At 39.8% G+C, this 10831-nt stretch overlaps 1 non-coding gene across 1 annotated transcript; it reads left to right on the plus strand.

The window, feature by feature from the left end:
• Window positions 1–981: 981 nt before the first annotated feature.
• On the plus strand, window positions 982–1084 carry LOC124184103. The gene has a single exon (XR_006871131.1). It is a non-coding gene; the product is annotated as a U6atac minor spliceosomal RNA (small nuclear RNA).
• The last annotated feature ends 9747 nt before the right edge of the window (window positions 1085–10831 follow it).

Raw genomic sequence — 10831 nt, forward strand, 5'->3', positions numbered from 1 at the left:
ATCCAGGATTAGTAAAAGCTCCTCTCGAATTGAAATTTTACTTTTATCCGGTTTAAAAAAATCGTCTGTTCAACTCTTGCGATTTGTTTACGCAGAGTTTTCGTTATTTCTTTTTTTTCTCATCTTTATCCGGGTTTATCGGTGACCCAGAATTTGTTAATTTAATTACCACTCACTAATGCTTCGAGGATCGAAATTTACTCGTTGAGAATATCGCGGGCTCGATCCAAGAGGGGTTTCGCTTCTTCAGCGCCTTTCAATCGCATTTTGAATGTACATAAATATGAAATCTATTCAAATCGTTCAAGTAAACCCAGACTCTGCTGTTTGTATTCCATTGAGTGACTTATAATTGACCACGATATGAAAATCAATTGCCGACCTGATAACACTCCGTTTTTATTTTCGTACACGCCAATTTATTTCTATTCGAGCTGGCGAGCTGTTTCAAAAGAATATTTAACGATAAATCAAGGTAACCCGTGGTATTCGTGTGCTTTCACAAACGTCAAGAAGTGGGACACGTATATAAAATTGGTTCGTTCATTCGATTGACATGGTAATAAAGTGCTGAATTTGTTGATGGAAAAGCTCGTCAATCCATATCCGAATGGAAAACTTGAAAAATTAATTTCTCAAGAACGTGTGCAAAAAGCTATTCGATATCACGTCATGAATACCAACGCAGGTTCGATAAATCGGAAAAGAATTAAACAGTCGACGCAGTAAACACGGGTGTAAAAAGTAGAAAATATCGCGAAATCTAATCTTTTATTTTTCGATCACTAATTCTTCGAAAAATAAGTTTTTAATCCGGCAAAGAAATAAACAATTTCACTACCAACATCGTTCATCGTAATTGTTTTTTTCCAAAACAGCTATTTTCCAGTAATTCACCCCGTAAGTGACGCTTGAGTTTCTCGCAAGCGGCAGACCAGACATTCGGTTCCTATATAACATTTCCACGGCGCCACTGATATCGTGTAGTATGAAAGGAGAGACGTTTAGCACTCCCCTAGACAAGGATGGAACACATATAACTGGTAAGGCACTGCCACCAAGGTGGCTCTTACCACATTTTTTTTTTCCAATCTCCCAATTATCACGACCGTTGTAACTAGTTCTCGGCACAGAAAAGGTGGTAACTAAGTCTATTCCAGCCATCCGGTAATATTGGAAGACAAACAGCAGTCAACGTATGTGAAACTAAAATCGAAATAAATAGAACATTGTTATTTACGTACAAAAATGGAATCTCCGCATTGAAACGAAGAATTCCGATTATGGATTCAAGGCACAAAAGCTCGGGTTGTACGTATCCCAAATATGAAATTTTACACGGAGGTTCCAGTCAGAAAACAGTGTGTCTGAATCACGGAACGAAGCTTAAATATGGTACCAAGTACTTTTACTCAAAAAAAAAAAAAAAAAAAAAAAAACTGCAATCGAATCAGAAATATTCTACCTCAATTTACGGACAAATCATGTATTTTCCAATGAATCATTAAGCTTCGTTTATAAAAGTTGTACCATTGTAAACACATTTTTGACTAGAGTTGAAATACATCTTTTTTTTCGTAAAATTACCTGATCAATATAACGTCAGCTTAAATCAGGAATTTTTTCAAATCTTGCAAAGGTTTCATATATTTTAAATACTGGTTTCTACATTTCTTATGAATGTATAGTTATTTGTTGGTGCTATATGGTTTTTTTTTCATCCATTCCACCTTCATTGTAGAATTTCTGTATATTGTAAAGCTGAATAACAATTCTTTAAGAATTGAAATATAATGTTCTATACTCGTACATGAATCTTCGGGTGAAATGATTTCTTGTAATATATTTTACATGTACGATTTGTATGAACTTTTCTATCGTTGGGTTTCAGCATTCTCGAATAAAGAATGTAATTTGTGCCTGATAAGTGAATAATGTATTCTCAGTGAAAGGATTATCAAGCTTCAGGCTTTTTCGGACCATGGACCCAAGTTTTTGTTAAAAATGAGAATCTGAGACGGTAGACAGCATCAGAATAGAATGAATTGCTTCTCATTTTTACAAAAGCCATGTATTACAGATATATGACTGTAAATTAAGTTGGAATTTAATATGGCAGCTCGAGTTTGCAATAAAAATTCAAACAGTTCAAATTTCCGTGAGAATACATTTTTCAAATTTTTTCGATTTTGGTTAGTCAAATCGGATTCGACATCTCGAATTTCCAAGTTTTTAAGGTGTTCTCACTGTAAGCGGTGCCGAAAATTAGCTAAATAGTGAGAATCAGAAGATGTTTTTTTACGTTCTGTTACGAGATTGAAACGAGTAATAAAAACAAAAACTTAATGACTAAATTATGTCTCGATATGTTGAAGAAGGGTATGAGTAAAAATTTTACTTCTCTTTCATCTTCCGATAAAGAATGGAATAATAGAACTATCGGCAATATGTCGTACCATTCCGATTTTATTACGTTGCGTTGTAGTAAGCATTTCGTTTAAAGATTTCATCGATGTTGAAAATTCCGAAATCATTTCACGATGTATCAGCGAGCCATTCTCTCATTACAACCACCAGCTTAATTCCTGTCATATAAATGAAATCCTTTGGTAGATTAAATCACATAATTCGACTACCAAGGGGTATCTAATAACGCGTCACTCACTCGCCATTATCCAGGAGTATGTGCTCAACACCAGTCCGTTGTTCCAAAGTTCAGGGGATCGCCGATAATTGTAAAGTCATGTTTACCACGCTCGACGTAACTTTGGAGAACACAATTCGATAGGTAGAAGCAATTTTCTCCACCTACGGAAGACATTGCCGGCACGAATCACTTAAAAAAATATAAAACAGCCCAGGGTAGGTTAAGAAAAGACGTAGATGGGTGAAATTGGATCTAGTTTCTCTTCCACCGAAACAAACGAGTTATCCTCGGGTTCGTAGTTGTGAATATTACATGTAATATCAAGAGCTGTGAAGGGCTTGGAAACCGGTTGATAAGTTTTAGAGGAAGGACGATGACATTGGCTCAGTCCAAGGCTGAAGTTAATTACTTTCATCCATGCTTCTAATATTGATGAAAGTAGTCCCTGGCTGGCCATGCCGTGGTGTAATCTCCTTAAGATCGGACGTGCCATTGGATATTCAACCTCTGAGGATAACGGTGCTCTGGTGGTTTTGTTCAGCTCCGGTCCGGCGTACGAGTTGAATTAATGACGATGCAGGCATGTGACGAAAGGACGCCACGGCGATACGAATTACACTGAAAAATGAAGAACGAAACATAGGTAGATGAAATTTTAAACAACGAAGAATATCTTGGCCTCTGATAACTCCTTTCGGAATCAGGGTAAGACGCAGGCATCTGGTAACGATTTTTAAACTCGCTTCGGTGTAAGGTAAACAAAGAGAGAAGAAAAAGGAGTATCGCTAACCCTCGAATCCCGACTCGCTGTGCCCAATTTGTTGAAGAGCCGAGTCTCTCGTCTAATGTGTAGACACAGTCCCAGACTGCAAAGCTACGTACCCTTTTTCCAAATAAGCGGTTCAATTATCGTTGGGGGGTTGGTCGAGCTCATTAGGGATACTAAGGACTCTGCAAACACGGAGCTACAACCAGGCTCTTCTTCCCATTCGCGTTGCGAGGTTGAACACAGGTCGTCCTTCCAGTCTTCCGATCCCTTCGATTCAATAATTTGAAAATCCGGTATATTCCGCCTCGTCTCTTTCATTGCCAACGAAGAATTGGCAAATGGGGAATCGTGCAGCCCTTTAAGGGGCAGTGCAGCCAAACAGGCTAACTATTGGAAAAAATATTTCGGCAAAACTGCTAATCCGATATTATCAATTATTTCACATGTGATTATGTACATCTTAAGGAACGTGTGGAGAAATTTTCATAAAGCAATATTGAAATTATCACTCGTTATTCTTCGTCGCATCATCGGCTGATGTGTGATCGATGGGTTTGCATGATTCCGCAAATATGTTTGATTTGAAACCAACAAAAAAAACATATATGTATATATATTCAGTACCTACATGATATTAACTATGAAGTGACGGACGATTTTGTCAGTACGTTATTTTTCTTTTTGAAACATATATTAATAATAATAACACGCATTATTGCTTTAAGAATTACGAAAAAGTTGAGGAATTTTTACTCGTAACCTAAGACGAAAAAAGAAAATAAGCTTCCTCACTTCACGGATATATTTTTCGTTTAATTTCAGATCGAACAATATCTTTGTGAAATCATGGATACCAACATTGAAAATTTGAATATTTTTTGATGAAAATCTTTACAGACGCTCCTTAAAATGAACATAACAACATGTATGTATAAAAATTAATGGTATTGCGTTAGCAGTTTTTCCGAAATAAAATCCCGAAAATTAGCCTGTTTAGACGCCGATTACAGTAGGATTGGACCTTTTGATTGGAAAAACGACACTGGTTATTAAGATGAAAGCTAGGACACTATAAAGTTACGAACTATCCAAAAGCTTTGGTTTCTATTCTCTATAGACATTTGATTCAGGACTGGTGAATGGTAATAGTTACGAATCGATAGATGACAATGAAGTATTCCATCGATGGATTCAATTGCTCACGATTCAATTGCTTGGCTGTTCAGTTCTTAAAATGCACTGATTATTAGTTACTATGATAAAGGATATTTTGAAAAAGATGGCCACCAATCAAGTGGTTTCCATGTAACGTCACATCTATACCGAAGGTAGTTAATTCCATAGTTTCGGAAATTCGTCAATAATTTTCTTAAAACGGCAAAACTCTTTCCATATACGAGAACAGCTGAACGGACTTTTCAATCTTCTTTTTCAGTTTCGCCATACGAATGCGAATCTTTGTGCAGGGTATACATATAGTTAAACAGGGTCTCGAAATGCCGAGGCCAAAAAATTTTAATGACTCAAGTGGGTCCTCGTGAAATATTGATACACGGAGGGGCGTTTGTCTTCATTAATTGCTTGCAAGCATGCAAACATCGTTAGATATTCAAAGGCGAGCCAGCGTTCGTCTTCCCGAAGCTCTTGCGAAGGTTTGCAAGACGAAAATCCCTGCAGGATCGAAGGCGACTGGAGCCCTTCATTAACCTCATAACGTTGTAATCGGAGCCGAGGTATAATGAGACCCTAAATGGTGATACTTGATAGGTTGATAATTTAGAAGGAGGGGGGGGGGGGGATCGACTCGGTCCCTCTCCAAACGTCAGCGGCTCTCGCTTGAGCGGAAACATCAAAGCAAGGGAATTTTTTCCGCAGGACAGGAGGTTTCCTCTTTTCGTTATTACGGAAAAGAATTCTCCCTTTTCTTCTTCTTCTGCTTCTTTTTCGCGACTCTTTCCTTTCTCTCTTTCGTCCTATTCCTCGACTCTTCGACGATATTTCACACTCGGAACGTGTTCCATGTTTCCCGCACCGGAATGGTAGATCCAATTTACAATTTAACACGCGCCGTTTGCCCGGAGGCAGTCAAGCACCAAACGGCTTTTGAAAACCAAAGAGATTCCTCGGCTGCGCAGTGATATTATACAACGTTGAAACCCTTCTTGAGCTTTTAACGGAGCCAGCGATCAACTGGAAAGGTCTAAGTAACTTAATTTTTTACCCCCAGAATTCACCGTTGCCATGCCAAGAGCCGACGCTTCACGCGGTATGTGCAAATCGACGCTTTACCGGATTCAACTTTGAGGGCAAAGGCTGAAAGCTTTCTGCCAAGGACACGGCTCTGATGCTCACCAGGTTCCGTAACTGGAAATCAGATATTCTGGAAGTCAAATCGAATATTTTTTCACGCTAGTCACCTTAACGGGTTTTCAACGAGTTCCAGAAAAAGCGAAGCACTTCAGGTATACACCGTGTTGGTAAAAGTATCCAAATCACTTCGACTAATCGAGTGGAACTTGAATAGTTTTCGGGTATTTTAATGATTCGAAATTTGTCCTCCTTCGTCCAAGAAATTTTACGAAACTTTATTCAAACTTTCTTTCCTGCCAAAGGAATTAACCGATTTTCCTGATTTGTGATTAGATTTTTGTACCGTCAAGTTGAGATACATACTTTTGAAAATCAATACGATTTCCTGCAATTGAGATTTATTGAAGTTCTTTGCTATACAGTGAGAAATCTTATTTCTCATTTTTCCCTTAGAATTTAGTTCTCTTTTTTTTTTACAACGCTGCTATACTCATTGTCAGAGTAGATAAATAGGTCACCCCGCACTCGTGGTTAAGTGATTTTTACACTGAGAGAAATTTTTAGTTCCGGTTACCGCTCAGTCCTTGACTATTTTCATATTTTACCACAATCAAAAAAATATAGTTCTAGGTACAAAATGAAAATTAGTTTTATAGCTGTTACCGGAAAGTCTGGTATCCGCCTGCTATTCTTTCTCGTTACGATCACTGTTGCTATATTTTCTTGCAACTGTTGCGAAAACTTAATGCTCGTGCAAGAATAAATTGACGTTAAAGCCTTGATTAACTAAAAAAGTAGAGTAAACCTCAGAAACTGATTTTCCGTTGCAATAACCAAAAAAGGATCGACGATAGCGCAAAATGGTTAAGCGTACCTCGTTTTTCGTAATTCCAACAATATTCGAATAGTTTTTTTTAACGATACCTGTTTCACTGAATTTTTCTTATTACTACAACAAATGAAATTTTTCTCAGTGCAGAGCACACGAGTTGTTTCTTTTTAAACTTTGATCAAACATTCAACATTGTTCGCATATTCAATTCTCTCTGTAATCCCTTTACTTTTGATCCTCGGCTGAAGCTGGCTCACCTCAACAGCCATACATACCAATCCTGTACGTCTATAACCTAAGCACGAGTATCAGGGTGGGATCTATTTTTCAAACCCAGCTCGAAGATGGGGGTCGTACGTTTTAGCCAGCGGTGATAAAATTTAAAATATACGGCGACACCTCGGAGGCAGCGAAGTGGCTTTAAATTTCCCTTACAGGGTTCCACCTAGATATTCCAAGTTATATACTCTTTTCCGATATCTTCCTGCCCGCCCGTTTTTAACTCCGCCGACACTTTTAATATGCCGCGAATCATCCGGAGGCCGTATCGCGATGATGAGCTGAAAAAAAAAAAATCCAGCAAAGCTCGCAGAGAAAACGGCAAGAGGCTCTGTAAAATCGTGTGGAAAAATAAAGAAAATAAAATAAAGTAAACAAATAAACCTCATACGAAGTACGCACGCGTATCAGCGACTCCGCGCACCGCTTCAAGTGTTTTCCGGAATCCTTTTCAACTGATTTAACGATTCGCCCGTCGTACCGCGGACGCATTGTGATATTTTTAATCAATCCGGAATTAAATAAAACGCCTCACTGGCTCGTGAAATCCGCTTGCTCACGTGCCGTCGCACGGATTTGTTAATTCGCAGAAAGTATTTGCATCCGTAGATGAATTGCCGCGGTCGGCGTTATAACGATTTTGCCCATTGGTCAGAACGTGGTCGGTAATCCACTGATTTAAATTGCTCGGGCAAAGCCGAAAAAAAACTCTTTGCTTCAAATTTCCTCGTTAGCTCCCGTTTCGTCTTTCATTCAAACTCTCAATTATGTCCAACCAACCTACACGAATTAGTCCAAGTGAAAAGTACCCGCGAGTATACGAGACGAGTTGTGTCAAGTTTTTACAGATTGGATGTGACCTGACGGGATATTTCCTCGCTCTTTTTTCCTCCGATATTTTCTCCTTTTCTTTTTCTCGCTTCTTCGAAACGTGAAATGAGATTCGAAAGTGGAACGTGTTCCCGATACGTGCCCGGTTATAGAATTCCACCTTTTTCCCCTCCCGCGGCTGCAAAAGTTTAGCATTAAGGTGTGTGACCCCGAAGGGTCTCGCTAACTTCTGAAAGTCAATCACTTCACTTTGAGGAATCCCTTCCGCCGGAGCCTGGAACGGTGATTTTGAAACCACAAAACGTACTTTCCACCTTTTCCTCGGCCCGACTTAACTTTCGACCGATCGGGATAACCTTATAAATTTAATAAACTTCTTCCACACCGGCCAGCAGCCTTTTCACACGCAGTTTCAGTCGCGGAACTCAGCTTCCATATATATAAATACATAGTCTCACACACGAGCGCGCGCACACAATGACGCACAAGAAATATCATCGAATCGCCGTGTAAGCTCTAACTTCAACGACGAAAGCCTTCAAGAACACCAAACGCACGGAAGTAGCGATACAAGGCCGGTTTTGGATTCATTGTACCGAAATTTTGAGTGTCGGTAAGCCGTCGGTGTAGGAATCTGTAGAACCATAACCGGCCTTGCATCGCTACTCAAATAAATTTGAGAGTACGAACGTCTTTCCTTGAAGTAAAAAACGTCACAAAGATAGTATTGCGATAATTTGTAACGGACGTTAGGGTGATCTTCGTTACGCGAGGATTGATTCACCTTGAGATTAAAATTCTACGGAGGCGTGAAGGGCGTTGTAAAGAATAAACAGGCAGAGAGAGATTTTCGAGATAGTAATCGAAATCGAAATCGTGGATAAGTTTGGCGTGGCGTGAAATCGAAAGCAGACTTTTCACCAGGTTCAGGATCACGGTTGGACGACGTTCAGACTCCGGCTTGATTCACCTCCGCCATCCCCAATTTTCACTCCCGCTCCGCAGAACGGTGGGTACCATCTATCAATTCCGGACAAAGCTCCGGCCGCGGATTGTGCGACGAATAAAGGCACCGCGGAGTATAATGGCCGGTGGTTTGTTCGATCTGCGGCGGAATGTTTGGACGCCTTCAACGTTTTCGCGGACTCGAACCTGATTTATTTCACCCTCCCGCCCCGAGATCGTCTCGATTTCATCGACCTACCCCGATACCAAACTCGCGCACTCGCTACACTCCTGATAATGGCAGACGTGACCTGCATATACATATACTTTGCAAATTTTTCTGAAAACATTACGCTGACCCAGACGAGGAAATTGTCCTTTCAATTATCTTATCGTTCGATAACTGATCGGATTATCGCGATGATTTTTGTGGAGTTATAAAATTAGGTGTCGTTGGTAGGTTGAAATTTTTAGATTTGATCCACATGAAATTTGGCGAGTATTCGGCTGAACAATGACTTGGAATTACCCTGCGGTGGTAAAAAAGAACTGCGAGAATCTTCGGAATTTTAAGACAGACTAAATTAGGTTAGAAAAAAAAAAAAACTGCTAATGCTATTCAAGAATTTGCATCAATTCGAATCGCTGCGGTGCTCAAACAGAAGCGGATGGATAGAAATTGAATCGTTCGAGACACATTTATCTTCATTCCAGGTAAAAGGATTGTACAAACGAATAGAATAGAAATGGATAGAAAAGAAATCATGAATTCCAGATTGGATCGACTGAGACAGTATTACAGTTCAAACACAAACAAACAGAAAGAATACGAATTCGCAGACACACGTTCGAAAAAATAGAACGATTGACTTTCGCATCATGCAATGGGTTTTTTTTTTCAATTTTGACGATGGAAAGAATGAATAGAAACATATGGTGTGCCGATTCAAATCTCTCTGGATCCAATACACAACGCATTTGAGACAGATTACAGTTCTTTAGTGAATAATGAGGATACGAAGAAGGCCTAAAGAATTCACATCGATACCTGATCGAACTTCCATCTAGTCAGTAATTTTCGAATCTGAAAATTCATTGTTTTGACCAATACACGTCTCTTGTAACTCCTTTGTCGATCAATCGCGAAGTGATAATTACGGTAGCCAAGGTTGTGAAAAACAAGCCTACTTTCCCAGCTGCAATATATTCCGGGTGTCAGGAAGAAGCGAAATTTTTTAGAGTGACCTCAATCAGCATCGTCGAACCGCTTTTCGAATGTCGGGTAGTTTTCATCTCACCCTTTCCCGCGAGGCAGTTCGTCTTCGACTTCTCGTTCCTTTTTTCTTCTTTTTTTTTTTTTTTTTTTTTTTTTTTAACCCTCCTTTGCCCAAGAGCCAAGGAGTTTTCACTCTTGTCTTGGGGATTCCGTGGCGAAGGATTCCGAACTCACGGCGTCTTTGAGGCTGACTTAGGGCTTCTGGAATGGAAAGGATCACGTCGAGAACCAATTTCTCTTCTCTTCATCCTTTCGAGTATCTCCGACTCGCGAAAATGGTCTTGGATCAAGGATCGCGGTGTCGATGGGTCACTGATTTATGTGGCCAACGTTATGGTTAGCGCCTTTGTGCGTGGGGCACGGATTTCGAAGAACGGGCAACGTCCTGGACAACCGACTGCAGTGGGAGGATTCACTCGCCCGGAACTCGCAGTTTGCTTTTTTTTTTTTTTATTTTCGTTCTTCTCCTCATCCTTTTCTTACCACAGTTTTTCTCGTCCATCTCGAAATCACAGATTTATCACGCGACAAAATCAGCCCTTTTTATTTTCACCCCTTCCCGCGCCAACTTTTCCAACTTTTAGACAAATTAAATATCAAATATTTACCAACCTCCCGAGCCTGCAGACGGACATGTTATATAGGCATTGAACACGCTCCGCGAGTTTAGTTTCTCTTCCAGATCTCAAGTTTCAAATTGCTGATGCACTAACGTTATTTTACTCCTTCAAAGGATCGTCCTTACGGTCCTCAAAGGACGGGGTGAAGACAGGAATGAGTAGAAGCAGGCTTGCTAAATTCTCCGAGAATCGAAGAAGATTATGACAGCAATGGAAAAAAACAAACGATGTTAAAATAAACTAGAAATTTGAAACAAAAAAAAATTTCATCTTCTCCAACTCGTTCGCCTTTTTCACAGCCCAATTTCTCGTTCAATTTCTC

The sequence above is a fragment of the Neodiprion fabricii genome, chromosome 5, assembly GCF_021155785.1.
Source record: "Neodiprion fabricii isolate iyNeoFabr1 chromosome 5, iyNeoFabr1.1, whole genome shotgun sequence".
Lineage (NCBI taxonomy): Eukaryota > Metazoa > Arthropoda > Insecta > Hymenoptera > Diprionidae > Neodiprion > Neodiprion fabricii.